At 39.7% G+C, this 22477-nt stretch overlaps 1 long non-coding RNA gene across 1 annotated transcript; it reads left to right on the plus strand.

Annotated features, from left to right (window-relative positions):
* Positions 1-1820: 1820 nt before the first annotated feature.
* LOC131719188 (uncharacterized) lies at positions 1821-11971 on the plus strand. The gene is made up of 3 exons (XR_009318089.1): positions 1821-8912; positions 11382-11494; positions 11730-11971. It is a non-coding gene; the product is annotated as an uncharacterized LOC131719188 (long non-coding RNA).
* The last annotated feature ends 10506 nt before the right edge of the window (positions 11972-22477 follow it).

The following is a 22477-nucleotide window of genomic DNA, read 5'->3' on the forward strand; positions in this document are numbered from 1 at the left end:
ACGATACACTAAATCATCAAGCTGGAAGTGAAATGACATGGCAGCCGTGGATTGGAGGAGTGGTTGCACTAGTTAACCACGGGGTCATGATTGACGCTACAAAAGGGGGCATAGCGAAGTGATCTGTTCCTTGTTATGGTTAAGCTGAACCTGTGTTGTTATCGTGAGTGTTTTGTTTGTTTTGTCATTAATAAATATACTGTTTGGTGTTATTTGGACAACTAACACAATCCGGAGCAGTCGCCAAAGGCCAGCACTAAACCCGGACAACACTTCACCTTGTTTGCACGATAAACTGTATTTGCACTACTAGCATTAGAGCATGCACTGTGGACTTGTGTATGTGTTTGTGTTATGTGTGGGTATAAAAAGACCAGGACTATTATTATTATTTCAGGACCAACCCGTGGATTAAAACAGAGCAATACACGCCGCTGTCTGTTAACATTGTTGTTATTTACTGTCTTTGGGTCATCAGACCAACTGGATTACGAAATAAAATATCATTGCACCTGGATTATCGTTGTCTGTCTGTTCATTGATCACTACTGCATTCCTGCACCTGCACACAGTTAACCACTTTGTCACAGCTTGCCTGAACGTTCACATTCAGATACATACAGGAAGTAAACAAATCCATCTCCTTTACTATACAGATTAGTCTCGGCCTTGGTTTTTCATCTCCCCTTTAATGTCCGCACCATGAGAGGTTTATGCTAATGCCTGCCTGCACTGTGGAAGTCGGGCTTTGTACCCCAGGAATTGAAAGCCACTCATGGTGTGTTTATAAAAGAACTGATGAAAATGAGAATGAGACCAGCAATTAAATTTGTACACTTCCTAGTGTGATTCAGTTCTCCTGCCACAGTTAATAAATAGGCAGATATATGATTCTTCTTATTAGTTTGTAAAATTATTCAGTGCCGCCAGATTTATTCCTCTTCCCTCTAACCTATAACTTATGAGGCTGTCTTGCATCTGGTAGTTTTGCAAAGCAGTCAGGAAATACAGTCCATCTGCCACTTGCTGTTCATGCAAATGTGAACATCTGTCAGTTCCATGGAGATGATAGGTTATATTGCAGAAGAGGCGTTAAACCTAAATATCTATGCATATCATTACCAGATCTTCAATCCCATGCAATTGTAGTTAAAGTGTTACTGAACACCCTGTACATGCAAACAGTGTTTCGTGACAGTATATTTGTAGGACTGTTTTGATATTTTCTTCACACATCCTGTATCCTAAATAGGGACTTGTGTGACGTGCCACTCACTCACTCTCAGCTGCTCTAAAAGTATCAGTGCACCTCTAGCTAAGTTCTAACTTCTCAGCACGGTTGGCCGCCATCTTGTTAAAAAGTTATATTTGTATTAATTTATTACTCAAACTGATAGAAATCAAATAGAATCATAATAGATTGCTGCTTTAAACAATTCACATGGTTGTCATTATTTGTATGCCTCAATTACTGTTACTGTAGAACAGTTACACTGAAGCCCCAGCTTTTATTTTAGTTGAGACATGACCAGCCCACACTAGAAAGAGAGTCACTGATTTGGACAGAGGATTTGTATTAAAACATGTTTATAAACTTTATAGATTATGTCTTGTCATGATAAGTAGTTCAGTGTACAATAATATATCTAAATTTGATGTACCATTAGCATCTATAAATGCAGCTTCTCTGCGTAAATTATGATATTTTAATTACTATAATTTTCTTTGTGTAGTGTACTGCCACCTGCAGGCAGTGTAAGGGTACAGGACGTTAGGCTGGTAGAGATGGATTAGATTAGATTAGGAAGCAGTAGCAAACTGATTGTGAGCGAGATAGACAAAAAAAAAGTTAAAACTGAATACTGGAGTCCCTCGTATACATTACATTGGCGACAAGGATTTTCAAGTCACCCAGCTGATGTCGAACTGAGAGTTGGTGACAAGACAGAGATAAGTAGCCAAAACAACGGTTTAAAAAAAAAAAGATTGGAAAAAAAACAGGGCCTGTGTAGACAAGATGGCGAAAGCATTAAGTTTAGCACCCATAGGGCCTTTTGATGTCTCGACTGACCCTACTAGTGTAAGGCAAAGATGGGAAAAGTGGTTAAGCAGTCTCAAGCTTTTTATTATTGCTTACGGATGCGACTCAGAAAAGAGCTCTGTTGTTACATATAGGAGGTAGTGACCTACGGGATGTTTTCGAGACACTATAAAATACGGGGGAGGAAAAAGATTTCGATATGGCTGTTACTAGGCTCACAGACTATTTCATACCACAAAAGAACATTCCTTCCGAAAGACATTTGTTTCGGCAAGCATGCCAAGAACCGGGTGATTCAATTGATGCGTTTGTAAACAAATTTAAAAAATTGAGCAGCTCATGTGAATCTGGAGCACTTCGCAATGATTTTATTAGTGATCAAATGCACTCAGAAGACGGTTATTGCATGAGAGGGACCTGACACTTAAACGTTTGCAAGACATTGCCAGAGCAATTGAAGCAGCAGATCAACAAGCTGCTAAAATAGAGAACCGGTCTGTTAATGCAGTAGAATCAAGGCAGTGAAAGAATGACTACAAACTGAAAGTAAAACCAGGTGCCGCACACAGCAGCCAGAATAGATACAGTAAGGAGAAACGGACAAACACTTGAAGTGATGTGAGCTGTAACCCTGCGGCAGGAGAGGCCACATAGGCAAACAATGTACAGTTACGAAAGGAAAAGAGTGTCGGCAGTGTGGTAAAGAAGGACATTTTGCATCAATGTCCAGGACAAAAACGAGAGCTAAAGTAAATTTGGTGGCAAATAAACCAATGATGTTCAAACATTCTCCTGATTCTGAAGATGAATATGTGTTTAAAGGTCATTCAAAATGATCTAGACAGCATTCAGAACTGGGCAGACACATGGCAAATGACATTTAATAGAGAAAAGTGTAAGGTACTGCACGCAGGCAATAGAAATGTGCATTATAAATATCATATGGGAGATACTGAAATTGAAGAAGGAATCTATGAGAAAGACCTAAGAGTTTATGTTGATTCAGAAATGTCTTCATCTAGACAATGTGGGAAGCTATAAAAAAAGGCCAAGATGCTCGGATATATTGTGAAAAGTGTTGAATTTCAATCAAGGGAAGTAATGTTAAAACTTTACAATGCATTAGTAAGACCTCATCTAGAATATTGTGTTAAGTTCTGGTCACCTCGTTACAAAAAGGATATTGCTGCTCTAGAAAGAGTGCAAAGAAGAGCGACCAGAATTATCCCGGGTTTAAAAGGCATATCGTATGCAGACAGGCTAAAATAATTGAATCTATTCGGTCTTCAACAAAGAAGACTGTGCAGTGATTTGATTCAAGCATTCAAAATTCTAAAAGGTAATGACAATGTCGACCCAGGGGACTTTTCCGACCTGATAAAAGAAACAAGGACCAGGGGTCACAAATGGAGATTAGATAAAGGGGCATTCAGAACAGAAAATAGGAGGCACTTTTTTACACAGAGAATTGTGAGGGTCTGGAACCAACTCCCCAGTAATGTTGTTGAAGCTGACACCCTGGGATCCTTCAAGAAGCTGCTTGATGAGATTCTGGGATCAATAAGCTACTAACAACCAAACGAGCAAGATGGGCCGAATGGCCTCCTCTCGTTTGTAAACTTTCTTATGTTCTTATGTTCTTACATTGTCCAGTATGACAGCAGATGGAGAAATGCAAATTCTGATGAGGGGGAACCTGTCAGGATGCTCATTGATTCAGGGGCCAGCTGCAATATAATTAGTACCACAGTCTGGAGTACTCTCCAAGCAAAATGCGATAAGCAGCTTATACCAACTTCAAATAAATTATATGTGCATGGTTCTAAACAACCATTAGCAGTCACTGGCTCATTTAATGCAGCAATGCAGGCTCCTGGCGTGTCAGATGTTGCCAATGCCAACATTTTGGTTGTAGAATAAGCACAAGTGCCACTGATAGGAAAACACACGGCAACGGCGCTAGGCGTTCTACACATACGACTTAAAGTCAGCGTCAACGCAATACACCCCACTAAATCAACTGATTTCCGCACTCAGCTCCAAGAGAAGTATAAAGGATGTTTTGAGGGATTGGGGAAACTAACAGACGTTCAGTTGTGCATACATATTGACTCCAGTGTCAGTCCTGTGGCGCAGGCTGTTCACCGGTTACACACTTTCAGTTGTGCATACATATTGCCTCTAGTGTCAGCTCTGTGGCGCAGGCTGTTCACCGGTTACCGTTCAGCTTTCGCAATAATCGATCCTGGAAGAGACAAACGCGTGAATCAGGATCTCTGCATCCTTCTAAGAGAGCATGGGTCGAATTCTAGAAATATTCCTAAACTGAAAATAGGTTTTTGTAATCAGATGGATGTCAGAGTCAACTTTAAAAGGAATGCTAACCATGTTTTTAAAATCCACTTTCTTACCTCTTATAAGGACTGGCAATATTATCACCCTATTTTGGCTCTTTTCTTATATTTGTTAACTTCAAATTTTGAATATTCCATTATTTTAAAGTCAATGCTACAAAAGTAAAAGTTGTTGCTGCTGCTTCCTGGTATGCAATCACTTCCTTTGCTGCAGCTCAGTTCCACTCCAAAGCTGCAATCATGTCACATGATGTACTACACAGGAAGTGATGAGATACCAGGAAGAACCAGGCATTTATTACTTTTCAAAGGGAATTGGGTTGGTTATCATAGGACAACAGGATTGTGAATTTCAATGCAAGTAGAGGTATTCCACTTGTCATACTAATGCAGCATACAAGAAACTTTTATCTTTAACATTTATACTCGGTTACTTTATATTATAAGTATAAATTGCTAAACAGGTAGACAGCATATACCCTAAGAAGCTGGATGGAAGAAAATCAATAATGTTTGTTAAAAAAGATTTGCAAGGAAACAAACAAAAATAAAATAAATTGTTGATTGAATATTGAATGGCATCCTCTCGTTCGTAAATTTCCTTTTGTTCTTATGTGCAGTGAATCAAAGGGGCTGCACATATCTGACTGCTCTTTAGAGGTGACTCTCATTCACTTGTATTGAATATTTCTCCGGTTTAATGGCTGGTAAGAGAAGATGTCTACAGATACAGGCCTAATCTACATTAATGACTTAGATTCTGGTATAGTAAGCAAACTTGTTAAATTTGCAGACGACACAAAAGTAAGAGTGGCAAACACTGTTGCAGCAGCAAAGGTCATTCAAAATAATTTACACAGCATTCAGAACTTGGCAGGCACATGACTGTGGTAGTGTGCCCCGCCCCTGTGTGTATTTTATGTTTATATGTTGCGTGTGGTGTATTAATGTTGGTGTATATGTGTTGGTGCACAGGATATAATGTGGGGTTATGTAGCACAAGTGTTATAAAATGTATATTTGTATTTAGACACGAGGATGGCACAATCACTTCATGTGCAGAGTAAAAGGGGTATTTGTATGGAAGCACAGGAAGTGCACAAAGTAGTTCACGTGCAGATGTACCGAAATTCCAATTGAATGATTGATTAGCAATCCAATCTCAGTACAGCTGCATAAAAGGATATTGCTGCTCTAGAAAGAGTGCAAAGAAGAGCGACCAGAATTATTCCGGGTTTAAAAGGCATGCCCGTATTGGGCTCCCGAGTGGCGCATCCAGAAAAGGCACTCCACGTGGAGTGCAAGATGTGCCCTATAGCCTGGAGATCGCAGGTTTGAATCCAAGCTATGTCATTGCCGACCATGACTGGGGGTTCCCAGGGGGGCGGTGCACAATTGGCCGAGCGCAGCCCAGGTAGGGAGGGCTTAGGTCAGCAGGACAATCCACAGTTCACCATGCACCAGCGACCCCTGTGGCTGATAGGGCGCCTCCGGGTCTGCAGTGGAGCCATTCAGATTTCCGTTGTCCTCTGGCACTATAGGTCTGGTGGCTTCGCTGTGGATCCGCAGTGCGAAAAATGACAGCTTGGCAGGAACACGTTTCGGAGGATGCGTGTTTCAGCCTCCATTTCCAAACTGGGGAGAAAACTGGGGAAAAAATCATTGGCAACGACTAAATTTATATAAAAAAAAGCATGCCATATGCAGACAGGCTAAAATAATTGAATCTATTCAGTGTTGAACAAAGAAGACTACGCAGCGATCTGATTCAAGCATTCAAAATTCTAAAAGGTACTGACAATGTCGACTCAAAGGACTTTTTCGACCTGAAAAAAAGAAACAAGGACCAGGGGTCACAAATAGAGATTAGATAAAGGGGCATTCAAAACAAAAAATAGGAGGCACTTTTTTACACAGAGAATTGTGGGTGTTTGGAACAAACTCCCCAGTAATGTTGTTGAAGCTGACACCCTGGGAGGCCAAGTTTTTGGGATGGAACCGCATAACAGTCTCGCGTTTTGATTGGTCCTTGTTTGTCGGAGGAATATAATGTCAACTCAAGTGGGAAAGCTTGGAGGCATTTTAACATTGTGATCGGAGAGAGAGAGAGAGAGATAGATTAAAATACATTTTAATTGCAAATATATCCTGCCCACTATTATAGTTTGCTACAGGATACATCAGTTTATCTCTAATGTAATTTATAGTTTAATATGTACACTGCCCTGTTTTCAGGCTATGTCCCAAATTCTGGGCCGCTTTGCATTTCAGATAAAGTTCAAATTCCGGTCTGCTCTGCATTTCCGAATTCAGCCCAGTTTTTGGGATGTTCTGCTGTTACAGACGACAGCCGAGTTTCTAGGTCATGCTCAGTTTACCATAAATATGTACACCAGGGGCAATATTACAAAAACATCCTAAATGACATTCTTATCTTATCTTCAGAGATATAATGTCCTAACTACAAGTTTAGGAGAGTTGATATTACAGAAAATGCTCTGCAAACTTATTTTCCTATCTTAATTTAAGATATATTATAGCATATTACAGAATGTTCCTAACTTGGTAATTTCCTAAGTTTCTTTCCTAACATTTAGGACTGTATGGAACCTTTCCTATCTGTCAGTTAGAAAATGAAAATTGTTAGTTTGCAAGATCTGAACAAACCATGCAAAAACAAAAAGAGAGAAAACTGTGTACATGTATTATTGTTGTTATGCTTTAGATTTTAAGTTTTGTTTTGCACAAATATTTCTGGGCATTTAGGTCTTATTATATACAGCATATTCTATAGTGAACCACAATGATCCATTAGTACATTGTGGGACGATTGTGTAACTTTAACAGTAAGCTACATCTAGATCTAGTCCCACAGCCCGTGAGAGAAGGTTGGCGTTAGACACGCTCAGAAGTTAACTGATGGTGATTATGATAATTATGATAATTGATATTTGACTCTTTACTGAGGAAAAATATATAAAGTAGTGTTGATTCTAATGTGTTATTGTACACAGTGAGGCGCTCCATTGAACTATAACCAGTGGCTCATATGTAATGTAACTCAAAAAATACTTGTTTGGACTTTTAATGTACATAATTATATTACACACTTTCTTTCACACTGGAACACGAACATCACAGTACTTTTGTTATTTTTAGCTTTACTTTAGCCTGTGAGATATTGTTGTGTGTCTGGCATCCCTAATTAATATAAAATGGTGTTTATGACTGAAATTGAAGTATTGCTTCGTTATTTTTGTTAAATACCGGTATTTATTTATTGTTGTTAACTAGATTTTATTGTAGATTTTTCTGCGATCAAAACCTTATTCTCTTCCCGAGTAAAATTTAGAGCCTTGCGTTTCTGAATCGAGTTTAGACACCATAACTTAAAAACATGTATATTTTGGAGACAGTTACCTGAAGCTCGAGCTGTAACCTGCTCTATTGGCGTTAGATAGGATTTCCTAACTAATGTTAGGATAGGATGAGACACTTAGGAAATTGCAGACACTGCTGACTTAGGACATGCTTTTGTAATACCAAGTTAGGAAAAATCCTATCCTAGCCATGAAAGATAAGATAGGAAAGCAAGTTAGGAAATTGTTCTGTAATGTGGCCCCAGAACTGGATTGTGAATTCATTTAAGAGTAACCCTTAATACATGAATCAAAGTTAATGTATTTTTTTACTCTCCCCAGAAAACATTCTTTTTTATGGAGAAAGAGAAATCAAATTTAAATGTTTTCTTTAAAAAAAGCATATTTTTTATTACAATGAAGAAACTACATTGCACTGAAATAGATACATACACATTCATTAAACAGGCATTTTCCTTTACGAAAGGTTAATATTAAAACACATTTTTGAAAAGGAGCATGGTATTTAAAAAAAAGGACATCTAATTTCCTTATGTAATGTCCATCAATATAAAGTTATGCGTAGGGGGTTATCAGACTTTAAAATGAATAGAATGGCGGTGTTCAACATATTTTATTCACCTATCACACACACACACAAAAATACAATAAAGGCCTTGTGGCAGAGACAGAATGATTCTTGGTGATAAATCTCTCTCCCGACCTGTGAGGGTGTTGTATAAAGGGAATAGAGTGCTCTGGACTGGATGGCCTCACAATTAATTCCCAGGGTTAGGTGGAAGTCGGACATCTAGAAAGGGGGCAGAGCTGTGGCACATTAAGTCATCGCCCCAGAGGAAAAACGCGGATTGGAGGAGAAACGGCTACACTCGCTAACCAAGGGGGCGTGACTGAAGGTACAAATAGGGGACGTGGCTAGGTGATCTGTTCCTTTGTTTATGGTTAAGAGAACCGCTGAAGGACGAGTATAAAATAACTGTGAGTGTTTTGTTTGTTTGTATCGTCTAATTGTACTGCTTGTTATTTATTAGACGGCTAACACGATCCAGAGCTGTCGCTTAAGGCCAGCACAAACCCGGACAATACTGCACCAAGATGGCCCCAGCTATCCTATAATTCACTATGCTTCCAAATATGGTATGTCACACAGGATATAACAACATTGGTAGAATAATACAGTGGTTAAATAAAACACTGGACCAAACAAGTTATTATAATGTAACGTTGAGTGAAAATAAGGAGCCAGACACAGCAAGATCTCGCTAAGCAGACTTTATTCAGCAAGGGTCAGCACACAACAACACAGCCCACAGTAGCGTGCAAGCTGCCCCTTTATACAGCAAAACCCAGCAAAAACATGTAACGTTTAGACATAACAAGACATACAATGCAGACATAACAAGACACGTTATTGGACCCCACAAATCGAATGAGGGACACACACAACACGATTGGACAACATTCACAAGCACAACTCGATCACGCTCCCAACCCTACAGGTGCACTCAGTCACATGCACAGGCACTCAGGACATAGACAAAACACGAAACAGCGACACAAAACGATACAACACATAACACTCAGTATAGAGCACTACAATAATTTAAATCAACCTCCTCCACTAGAATTTCTAACTCCTCTCATGCAGTTTTAGTTTGCGTTGCCTCTGCCTGTCCCCTGCTGAGTGCAGTGTCTGTTGATCGCTCATTTTCAGTCAATGTAAGCCACCTCCACCTTTTTATATCACGCTGGTCATGGGTAAGTCTTAAATTATCGCTCACAATACATGTAGTGTGCACGCTATGATATGTAAATTAGCCAAATCTTGTGCATGTAAATTTAGATTTATGATGCACATTAGGCTGTCTACTTAATGTACACGTTACAGGTACATTTAGTACCCTTTCGTAAATGAGACCCTGAGAATATAAAATTAAGAGCTGACGAGTATGTTTTTGTTGACTTCTAGTTAAATGAATCAGTAACTTAACAAAGTAAACCTTTTCCACATATCCACTGTATCATATGACTTTAAGCATACAGCTCCACCTTCAGTGAATGTACAAAAGCTGGGACAGCAACAAAGTTTAAATAGAAAGGAATGGTAGATAATTACATCATGAACGAGTGTAGTCACCATGGCATCGAAAGCCTATAAGTACATCCACTATTTGTTTTCCCTTGACAAAGGTATGTTAAACATACCAAAATGTTGAGAAGAAGGCTCTTTTTACTCTTTTGCGCAAAATAACGTGGTGGTTTATACAAATACTGTGCTCTTTCCAGTCCTCCAAAACAAATCTAGTTGTTAGATGGCACCATCTGCTGGTAGACGGTTAAAATACAAGGAAGCAGAATGGAAGAGGGCCATTCAATGTGTGTTAAATTGATAACATTTCTGTGTATTAGTAGACCCAGCACAAGAAAAATCTTGGGCTTGCCATTAGTCGGTGTAGACTTCTGATCAGTGTAAGAAATGTACATTTTACATGGAATGCTGACCCAGGAGTGGAATGAACTGCTACATTAAAATGAATAAATAAAGGGTAGTCTCTCGACAGCAGGCTCAATTAAGAACAGAGCCAATAAGATAAAAGCAGGAGTCTGGGATCTAGTGATATTAGAAACCCTGTGTGCATGGTACTGCGGTATGAGAGTGCAGCACAGTGTCCAATCACACTCACACTGCACAGGTATGCAGCACGGCCCCTCTGCCAGAGCAAAGTGTGTGGGGACAGGTGAGGATGAGGGGAAGGGCTGAACTGACTAGTTGAAATGTAAAAGCAGAGCAGATTTATACTTTTTTGAAATTAATAAACTGAAACCTCCTCCCACCAAAATTTTAAAATCAGACCCTTGTTTCTTTTAATATTTAATCACAGTATTTAATAAATAAAGGGGCATTCAGAACAGAAAATAGGAGGCACTTTTTTACACAGAGAATTGTGAGGGCTACTAACAACCAAACGGGCCGAATGGCCTCCTCTCGTTTGTAAACTTTCTTATGTTCTTATGTTCTTATTTAGAGACATTGGTGTTGGCAGTTCTTAAATCCATTGGTAGGAGTGTTGTTTCTGGAAGTAGTGGTTTATCTTAGATCTGTGTTCATCAACTGTGCTCATCAACTGTGCAAGTAAAGGCGGGGTAATACTGCAATCACGCAACCGTCACTGAGGGCATTTTCTGGTCTCTCTAGTCATGCAACTAAACTGATGGTTATAAGACTGAAGTAAGATCCAGTTTCCTTAAAGGGGAAAACCATAGAAACGGAAGCATATATGCAAAAATAATTTGATAATATATTTTACTGTTAAGTTGCATTTAAACGTATAATACAAATTTTAAACAAAAATATTTTTAATCCACGTTTACCGTTTAAACGTTTAAACCCTCAGGGTAGCATTTGGTAAAATACTTTTTGAGATACAGAGTGGCGATAAAAACAGCTGTTTTTTCTTTTATGGGCTATACACCGATTTCATTTTTTTTGTATCAGGTGTGTTTCATCAGGTTTTATCGGTTATAATAGGAAAATCAGAAGCCCTAAGTATAATGCATTAAATTATAATAAATGTACTCACTTACAAACACTGTCTTCACTTACAGACCGTGCACTTACACTCTGAATATCTTTGGCAGTCAATCTCGGATTGTGTGACAGAGAGCGAAGGAATTCAAGTTGTAAATCTCCCTCCCAACTAGAAAGAGTGCTGTGTAAGGTTGGTGGTATTCTTCCTCCTAGATGGGCAGCCTCGACGGTAGGCGAAAACCGGAAAGTGACCATATTAGGGGGAGCGCATAGTTGCACGTACACAGAAGCTGGGTTGATTGCAGGGAGGAGTTTTGTGGTACAAAGGGGAAGCAGCTGCGTCAGTACCAGGCCTTGCACTGAAACGTAATCTATGGGCGGAGTTTGTTTTGTGTGTATTACGTGTTTGTTTCTGTTTGTTGCAGAGGAGGATTGAGGAGACAGGACGCTGCCGCCACAGAGCCAGCACACACCCCTGAGCACACCCCTCACTGTAGAGCACGGACACACACCACGATTCCCCGGTTTTGGAGAGCACAATTTCATGCACCGGGATTTTATTGTATTGTACCCTTTGTGTTTGGGACTGTAAACCCGCCGTGTACCCCCGATACCATCACTGGTAGAAGGGTGGCTTTATTATTTTGATTTTGAATAAACACTGATGTTTTTGGGAGTGAAGTACTATTTGGACCATCTTTTTGTACACTGCACCACTGACATCCTGTCACAGATTGTTATTAACCTTCCTTACAATTATTCTACTTGTTCTTGGTGAAAGAACCTTCTTTCTTCCAGACAGAGGGAGCCTTGTGACAGTACCATGAGTCTTGTACTAAGTAGCGAGGGTTATAAGACTGGGGGAGTGGCCACGTTCATTCTCTCTTGGTGAATAGATAAGAACTGTGAAGGAGCTCCATGTAGATTAAATTATCAAAATATAGTGATGGCGTGGCTGTGGCCAACAGCAACCTTTTAATTCCTGTGGCAGCACATAGCTGTTTATTTGATGTATTCATTAGATGTTGTGCACTTGTCAGTGCCAATAAACGTGGAGTTTAGCCCTGTTTCAGCCTCCAATAGTTCAATGATTTATTAATGCTAAAATGCTTCAGCCAACCTGTTTGTCTTTCAACAAGCACTCTAGAAATGACATGTTAGCTCTCAGTCTTTCTCCAAGATCATGACTTCCCCCTACTAAAAATATGATAGTAAATACAGGTAGAGATGTTTGTTGGCTGTGGTGTTTAAACAGAATGTGTCAACACATGGCAGTGCAGTATCAACTTTTCCCTTGTTTGTGAATAGAACAGCTATGAACAAGAATGCAACCTGCTATATATGGGTTATATTTACAAATGAACAAAACTGCATCCGTTTGTAAAGAAAAGATACATACAATGCAATAAATTGAACCAAAGAGTTTATAAAACATTGAGCTACCAAACCAGACTTGAAAGAGAGAGTGAAATATTGACTGTGCTCTTTGCACATATGCTAGTACTGAAGCATGAAAGTCTTTTTGTTGTTGTCATTGTCATTGTTGTTTTGCAGTAAGAAGCTGGTGAGGTTTATTAAGCACATTCGCATTGATCTGTTGAGCCAGTTTTTCTGAATGAGAAACGGCGCAAGATGGTGCAGGTTTTAATGGTGCATGCTGCTTTTAATTTGCTCAGACAGCTGCTTTGCAGTAAAACTAGTAAAATTGAAAGTAAACATTTTAAATCAAAATATTTTCCCAACAAATACTGTAATCAGCAGACCCAACACAAATGGTTTGCAAATAGAACTATTTCAATACTTGGTAATCAAAATGTCTAAATGGGGATATTCACAATGTAGGTGTAGCTGTGTAGAAAAATGCACAAGTCTCTTGTTAATTGTGTCTCAACAGAGTAGTTTTTATTCAGTAGAAATCTTCATAGCAGTACAATACTGTTGCATTCAAAGGATTGGGTAACACCCCGCAGTACAGAGAATTAAAAAGGAGTCCCCTTTTCATTTGATATTTATAGCCACTAGCATACAGCCTACACTCCAGGCTCCTCCAATGGTTGCATACTTATTATCTGATAACATGGGATGCACTCAACAGAATGTTCAAGGACACTCTTCCCTGCAAGTAGTTAATATGCACTCAACAGAATGTTCAAGAACACTCTGCTATGCAAGTAGAAAAACACAAGCCAAGCACCTCCGGTCCTGAGCAAACTAAACTAATTTCAACTGTGAGTGGAATTTTACCCAATATACATACCAGTTTTACCTACATTCTCCCCTTTTGCTGTTCCTTATATAGAACTTACAAGCTACAACAGTTAATACACCCCCGCATTTCCTGCAACAGAACTATACAACTCGTTCCATATACAGAGTTGTTTTTTCACAAGCTTCGTCTTATTGCAAGCTTTTTCTTATATGTGTGCAAGGACGTCCTTATCTATATTAACACGCTGTGCCTGTGTGTCTGGATCAGAGTCAACACCAAGAACATTTACAGACACCTGCTAACCACAATTTGTGTCAGCATTTTTACCTTAATTCTCTGGACAATGTGCATGCATGTTCACTGCTGGATTGACAGGAGACAGAAGGTTGGGATTGACATTCCCTGTGGGCGCACAGGTTTATATACAGTCACAGGATACCAGCAATGGCAGCTCATGTGGGACATGTGGATCAGTGTACAAAAAGCAAAATAAACACAGTACAAAAAACTAAAAAAAAAAATATATAAAAAAAATAAAGTTGTAGTGAAAATGGCTCGCGCTACTCCTCTAACAGGAGGTCCTGCTTCCACACCTGTCTGCTATACTGGATAGGATCTACTTTCCCGAAACTAACTCCCTGTTGCTCGGGCAGTTGACCTAACTCCAACCTCGGCTTCGTTTCCTTATCCCAGTAGTTCAGCAGCACAGACGGACCGATGCTTTGGCAGCATCAGTGCTCTGACCCCTATGGCTTACAGCAGCTCCGATCTGTATAATCAGGACCCTTTTATTCCTGGCACTCTGCTGCACCATGCCCACCTGCTGATTAGGAGCTTGCAGCTGGTAATCACACACACGCTGCTCGTTCTAGCAACTAAGCATTGCAGGCAGGCTGCTACACACAAAACTATTATTTATTTCTACAATCACAACACTCATATTTACAATAAACAATCATAGAAGCCCCCTCCTTATGTGCATGACCCCAGCCGTGCTACACATCTCTCTGAGCTTTCACCTTCTAGTTTTTGTGCCCCATTATGTATTATCATGCTGTGTCCTCTGTGAACTTCATATAGTATGGAATGTTTTAGAACCTTGAAGAAGCCCCCCCCCCATGCCTCGCCCTGAAGCCTGTCTGCAAACTGACACATAGACACTTAAACTTTATTGGTGAGTGTGAGTTCAAATGAATGGTGTTATTTTATTTTTTTTTATCTTTATTTGCTATATTAAATTTAAATAAATAGATAGGACAGCGAAGAAGCAGAATATTTTACATTGACATACAACATTCAGAGGGTGTGTGTACTACAAGAATGGAGACTTTCAACAAGCAGGCAAAAGGTAAAATACACAAATACTGTATTTACGTATTTTCGGGCGGATTGATTTGGAACAGTGATTAAACATAGTTTGAAAGATAACCTTCATCAGAGGTTTAAGCCCTCGTATTGACCAATCAGGTTAAAGGAAACCTCCGATCCATTTTCTAAGTCGTTATAATGTTTCACACTAGTTAAGGTCATACATTATCAGGCAACGAAACCGATATCTTGTTTCAGGTCTGCCGATAGTAGTGACTTATTTCAGTCACAGAAACAAAGTAAATACATTGTGTTACGTTTACACAGCAGTTAACTTGTTTAAAGTTGCACATGACACACACACACACACACACACACACACACACACACACACACACACCACTAGCAACAACCAGGGAAAGAAAGGACAGACGTACACATACAGATATAGAAGTGGCGCTCCTGTTATGCTGCTCTCCTTATACTGTACGTAAATATTTTCACTTGTAATAATTGCCATGAAAATAAATTGCTACAGACCTTGTGAAAATAAATGTAGTACTCCATTGTATCTGCAAAATAAGATTTTTTTTTAATTCATATATACAAATAATATTGTTAGTTTCTTACATTTTGTCGTTTTTTCATCTTTCTTTTTTCTTTTCTTTTACTTTCTTTGATTTCCTCTTTGTATGTCAGTCCAAACACACGCAGTTGCTACTTAGGACTACTTTGCTTTTTATAGTGTGTTTAATTTCCTTTTGTTTAAGTTCCTGATTGCACCACTAAATAAACCTGGTTTCAGCGGGTCTTAACGCAGTGCTCAATTGTCTATTTGGGACCCCATTGCACTGTCATCAGAATCACTTTGGAGAATATGTTAATGATACTACACCCTATAATTTATGCCGACATTCACCCCCCTTGGACTTTTCCACATTTTGTAGTGTTACAACCTGGAATTAAATTGGATTTAATTGGGATTTTTACCATTTGATTTACACAACATACAAAAGTTAATTAACACAAAAGTTAATTAAACAAAAAAAAGACATTTGTTGGTTGCATAAGTATTCACCCCCCCCCGAGTCAATACTTGGTAGAAGAACCTTTGGCAGCAATTAGAGCTGTGAGTTTTTTTGGATAAGTCTCTAGCAGCTTTGCACATCTGGATCCTGCAATTTTTGCCCATTCTTCTTGGCAAAATTGCTCAGGCTCTGTCAAGTTGGATGGGGACCGTTGGTGAACAGCAATTTTCAAGTCTTGCCACAGATTCTCAATTGGATTGAGGTCTGGGCTTTGACTGGGCCATTCTAAGACATTCAGGTTCTTGTTTTTAAACCACTCCAGTGTAGCTTTGGCTGTGTGTTTAGGGTCATTGTCCTGCTGGAAGGTGAACCTCTGCCCCAGTCCCAGGTCTCTTGCAGACTGAAACAGGTTTTCCTCTAGAATTTCCCTGTATTTGGCTCCATCCACCTTGCCCTCAATCCTGACCAGTTTCCCAGTCTCTGCCGATGAAAAGCATCCCCATAACATGATGCTGCCACCGCCATGCTTCACCGTGGGGATGGTGTTCTCAGGGTGATGAGCAGTGTTGGCTTTCCGCCACACACAGCGTTTTGTGCTAAGGCCAAAAAGTTCAATTTTGGTCTCATCAGACCAGAGAACCCTTTTCCACATGTTTGCTGTGTCTCTGTGGCAATGTGCCCCGCCCCTGTGTGCATGTGTGTGTTATATGGTGTATGTTGCATGTGTTAATGTTGGTGTATTGTAGTTGGTACACGGGATATAAATGGGTGTGTGCAGCACGAGGATTTAAATTGTATAATTATATTTAGGCACAGGATTGCACTTCATCACTTCACTTCACGTGCATTTAAAGTATGTAATAATATGTGAGCACGGGGTTGCACGTAATGAATTCACGTGCTGGGATTCAAGTGAATAATTAATTAGTAATTGAATCCCAGCACAACAGTATATATAGAGACACGTAGCTCTCACTCGGGGTTGGGTGTTCGAGAGTGGAGAACGGGAGAGAGAGAGAAGGAGAGAGAGAGAAGGAGAAAGAGAAAGAAAAACGTAAAGTGTTTGTTCTCACCGTGTTTGTTTGTCTCCGTGCACCGTTTGTTAAGTGTTAGTTCGTTTTGTTCGTCTATTTATTTTGGCCTCAAGTGCCGTGTCCTGTTTTGTGTTTAAAACCTTTTATTTTCTGTTCTGTTTAATTATTAAGTGGATAATCAGCCTCATCAAAACCCCAAGTCTCTGTCGTTTTATTTCCTGGATCTGGTCTGACGCCACCCACTCCGACCGTCTTTGTGACAGTCTCCCACATGCCTTTTGGCAAAATCCAAACGGGGTTTGATATGGTTTTTTTTCAGCAATGGCTTTCTTCTCGCCACTCTTCCATAAAGCCCAGCTTTGTGGAGCGTACGGGTTATAGTTGTCCCATGGACGGTCTCTCCCATCTCAGCTGTGGATCTCTTCCAGAAACAGGTGTATTTAATCTGAGATCATGTGACACTTTAATTGCACACAGGTGGACTCCATTCAACAAATTATGTGACTTCTGAAGGCAATTGGTTGTACCAGAGCTTATTTAGGAGTGTCACAGCAAAGGGGGTGAATACTTATGCAATCAAGACTTTTCAGTTTTTTATTTGTAAATAATTTTGAAAAAGATGTAGATTTTTTTCCCCACTTCGACATTATGGACTATTTTGTGTAGATCAGTGACAAAAAATCCTAATTAAATACATTTTAATTCCAGGTTGTAACACTACAAAATGTGGAAAAGTCCAAGGGGGGGTGAATACTTATGCAAGGCACTGTACATGATGTGGTTGCTTTAGTAGAAATAATTGTTCTGTTGATAGAGCGTGATTGTCCATGCAGTGTAGGGTTAATCCCTTTCAGAGGCCACACTTCATCGGGTTCTTCCAATAGTCACCAGTCCATTCTAAAATGAATGTCTAAGTTCTTCATTTCTGGTTCGGTAACACACCTGGTTGAGTTTTTCCTGCATGAAAAAAAGATTCTAATGACTATTTAGAGTAAACAGATTTTTAGAATCTTGCCCGTACGTATTTAAACAATTGTGTGCCAAGTGCATCTCTTTGAATTTATATAGCAGTTGCTAAATGTATAGGTGTCTAATTGAACCAATTACATAAGGATATCACACATTGCAGTTTTTCCAATCCAATTGTCATGAGACTTAGGACATTTAAATCAGGGGTCCAAATAGCATATTGTTGACCATTACAAGTTATTAAAGAGTTTATTATCCCTGCATAGAAACTCCAGTGACTGGGAGATAGTGGAGGTACCCGTATGTGCAGTGCACACGTAAATCACTCTTTCATTTTTACATATACCTGTACATATAGTGACCTATCCATAACACTCAATGAAAAAATTGTAAAACAATAACCTAATCAAGTGAACACTGATGATGGTTTCTTATACCTTTTTATATAGTGAACTACATGGTTCAACATGTATTTCCATAAGTAATTATTTGCTATAAGTTACGGCAATCTACAAGTGTGGTATGTATGTTCTGTGATTTGATTATTTTTTTAACTAAATGTCTCACTGACAGACTAACATCTTTACAGTAGATAGCTTTCAAAGCTCTATCTTATAGATATTTAATGGTACCAATTAGCTCACATTGTTTTTAGTTATTTAGTTTTTTTCTTCTATTTATCATTACATAATGACTTCAATGGTTCCCGTGGCCATATCTCAAAGTTGACCATTTTGTGAATTACAATATGCATTTTTGGTGTTATGCCATATTGGTAAGTTCAGGAACTGATTCAGCTGAGACAGCATCCTCAGGGATTCATTACTACATTTACAAAAGCAACCGAAGGGAATGGCTAGGAACCAGATGGAGGGAAGCAGACATGCCCCCTCCTTGCAGTAGGCTCAGACGGGAACTGTTCTTTTCCAGTGATAAGTGCTTGATGACGGTTTTATTTCCTCTGAGGCTGGCAAAGCAAGGCTTTTACCATAAATGCACAGGCATTTTACAGACTTTTTACTGTCACGTCTATCTCTGTGTTTGCCTAAACCCTGTTACAAATGATTATAAGGGTTTCCTGTACTTCCTCCATGAATCAGAAATGCTACTAGATACAAATGAATGTAAAGTGTATTCTGGTCTTTATATTTGAAAATGCCCTGTATTTTGTGGCAATACTGTATTATCCTCCTTTTAAGTAAGAAGTTTGAGTGTGGCTTCAGTAACTGCCACTAGTGATAGCAGTACCATTTAAATACAGAGCAAATTAGGTAAAACTTTACATGAGTTGCCCCTCACTACTGTGTAATAACACAGTAATTACACATATGATTGTGTTGTTACAATACAATAACATGTTTAATTCCAAATTAGAAAATGAATCAGATATTTTCTTTAACCTGATTGGTCAATATGAGGTCCCTAATATCTTGTACAGGACCTTGAATGTTATCGTTTAATCTTTGTTTAATCCCTGTTCCAAATAAATCTGCCAGAAAATATGTAAATATGGTATTCATGCTTTTTACCCTTTTTCTGCTTGATGAAATAAAATCTCTGTTCTACTACAAACCCTCTGAATGTTGTCTGTCAATGAAGACCAAGTCTGCTCCCTCGCTGTCCAATACGTTCAAAATATCTATTTAAATTTAATATAGCAAAAAAAAAAAAAAAAAAAAAAGAAAAATGTTTGCTGTCAGTGGTAATACAGTAACCACAAATAGCAATTAGTCTCCGGTTTGAATGGCAATGTAGAAATCAAACAACAGGACACAACTGGATTACTAATGGGCACTGTGCTCTCTTCTCTAACAAATACACTTTCTGGGCACACTGTAAGCAAGTTTTCTTCTATAAAGGTATTTTATTAATCTCTAACGTAGGAATGTGTTTGCTGTGAAAAAGATTTTCTATGCTATTGTAAAAAAATTATTTTTACACTTGGGGTGGGCAAAAACATTTTTTTTTTTGTTTTGGTTTGTTTGATACCAAATCTATGCACTTATCATATATAATCATCAACACTGGCAATTTTCCTTTAAATTTATGTAAACATACTTGTTCAATAAAACTGCTTCCGGTGTACAGAGGTCAAGGTTGAATGAAGCACGCTGTTACATGCATGTTGATAAGTGGCTTGCAGTTTACTTCAGTATCCAGATGTGCATTTTTATTACTGTTAAAGCTGTTTAAAGTTGCCGAGAATGATTTAAAAAAATCACCCTTAAAGATCGGGTCAATGAGTTTGGCAATAGCCATCCTGACGACAAAGACTAACTTGGAGATAAACTAATATGAAGACTATATATTTAAAATATTTTATTATTACTACACATAAGTATTTGTAATGGTTAAAGTAAAATGGTTAAAGTGTGTTTATATTATTGAATGATGGCACTGGTGAGTTTGTAACTTCCTTATATTTTGAAAGTGTACCAACAATACATCCTGTGTTAACTGGTATTCAGTAGTACTGTTTGCATAGTTATAATGTGACAGTGGGAACTACATTTTGGCCTTTTAATTGCGGAATAAAACTGATTATTTATTTATTTTGGAGAATTTTTTTATTTTTTTTATTTTGCAGACAACTAGGATCCCTGCACACGCAGCATATTAAAATAAAATACTACCACGACAGGGCCCTGTGGGCTCTATTACCACTACAGGGCCCCAGGGGCTGTATTAATAATAAAGGGCTCTTCAGGTTCTTCTGACAATACAGGATAGTTCCCATGCTATTTGAAATACAGGGCCTCTATTAATTTGTAATAAATGTAATTGATAAAATAACAATATTTGGGTTATACCAAATATATATTTATTACAACACAATAAGAAATAGTACTCCACTATACATATGAGAGTCTTGGGAGATGGTACGACGGGGATCTAAAGGACACAGTTCGTGTGGGAGAAGTTAGACAACAAGCAGTGGAAGGGTTGAAGAGCATAGACAGCTGCGCTCTACCAGGTAAACTAAAACTTTGGTGCTTTCAGTTTGGTCTACTGCCGAGGTTGCTGTGGCCACTGACTGTGTACGAGGTTTCTTTGACAACAGTAGAGAAGCTGGAAGCTTTAATCAGTTCATACATCAGGAAATGGTTGGGAGTTCCACGCTGCCTCAGCAGAGTGGGACTTTATGGTAAAGGAATACTGCAGCTACCAGTCTCTGCTCTAACCGAGGAGTTTAAGTGCGCCAAGGTCAGATTGGAAATGACATTAGTAGAGTCATGCGATAAATGCGTAAGGGAGGCAGCACCTGTGTTGAAAACTGGAAGAAAGTGGGCGGCAAAGAAAGCTGTGGAAGATGCAAAGGCTGCCCTTCGAATTGGTGATATCATGGGGCAAGTTCAGCATGGAAGAGGGGGTCTTGGTTTCAGTTCAACTCCTCCTACATGGCACAAGGCGGCCCCAGCTCAAAGAAGGAAGCTGGTAGTCAACGAGGTGCAAAAGCAGGAGGAGAGGATGAGGTGTATAAAGGCCATTTCCCAGGCCAAACAGGGAGAATGGATGAGATGGGAGAGTGTGGAACAACGCAAGATTGGCTGGCAAGACCTATGGTCAATGGAACAGAGCAGGATCAGTTTCCTCATCAGGTCAACATATGATGTTCTCCCATCACCACAGAACCTAAACCTCTGGGTAGGAGAGGATCCCTCATGTCCTTTGTGTTCATCACCTGCAACATTAAGGCACATTTTGACAGGATGTAAGGTGGCTCTTAGCCAAGGACGGTTTACTTGGCGCCATGACCAGGTGCTGCGATGTTTGGCCTTAGCATTGGAAGACAAGCGTAACATGACCAATAAGTTGCCACCTGTTCCATCAAAACATTACACACAAAAGACAACATTCCTCCGCCCAGGAGAGCAACCACCAAGAAAAGGTGTTAAAACCAATCCTCACCCAGGACAACTGGAAGCTACTAGAGACTGGAAAATGCTGGCAGATGTTGGTCAACGGCTTATTTTTCCACCTGAGATTGCCACCACTAACCTTCGACCAGATATTGTCTTGTGGTCTGGATCAGCACGCCTTGTTCACCTGGTAGAGTTAACAGTGCCATGGGAGGATGCTGTAGATGAGGCGTATGAGAGGAAGAAACTGCGGTATGCTCAACTAGCCACTGAAGCGGAACAGCGAGGATGGAGAGTTTGGGTTTACCCAGTGGAAGTGGGTTGTCGAGGATTTGTGGCACACTCTACAACCCGGTTTCTCAGAGACGTCGGATTCAGTGGCCAAGAGTTGCGTCGCACAGTGAAGAACTTATCTGAAGCAGCAGAGAGGAGCAGCAACTGGCTGTGGTTGAGACGGAAAGATTCTGGCTGGGGACAGGTAAGTAAGCTGGGCTGAGTTGAGTGGGGGACGGAGGGGGGTGATGCTGGGACGCCAGAATCACCGTCGAGCCCTCTTGAGGTGTCATGGGCTAGTCGACGAAACACTGAGGATGGAAGGTGCCCACTTGAAAACCCCAGAGATGTACCCTACTTAGCTCAATCCAGACGGTTGTCATGCTGATGCGCTGGGGAGGCCGCACTTTGGTTGATCCCCGGAGCCAGCATCGCAGCCGTTGTGTGTGCTGATGCACCAGGGAGGCAAAATAAGCTGATCCCTGGAGCCAG

This window comes from Acipenser ruthenus, chromosome 3, assembly GCF_902713425.1.
Source record: "Acipenser ruthenus chromosome 3, fAciRut3.2 maternal haplotype, whole genome shotgun sequence".
Classification (NCBI taxonomy): Eukaryota; Metazoa; Chordata; class Actinopteri; order Acipenseriformes; family Acipenseridae; genus Acipenser; species Acipenser ruthenus.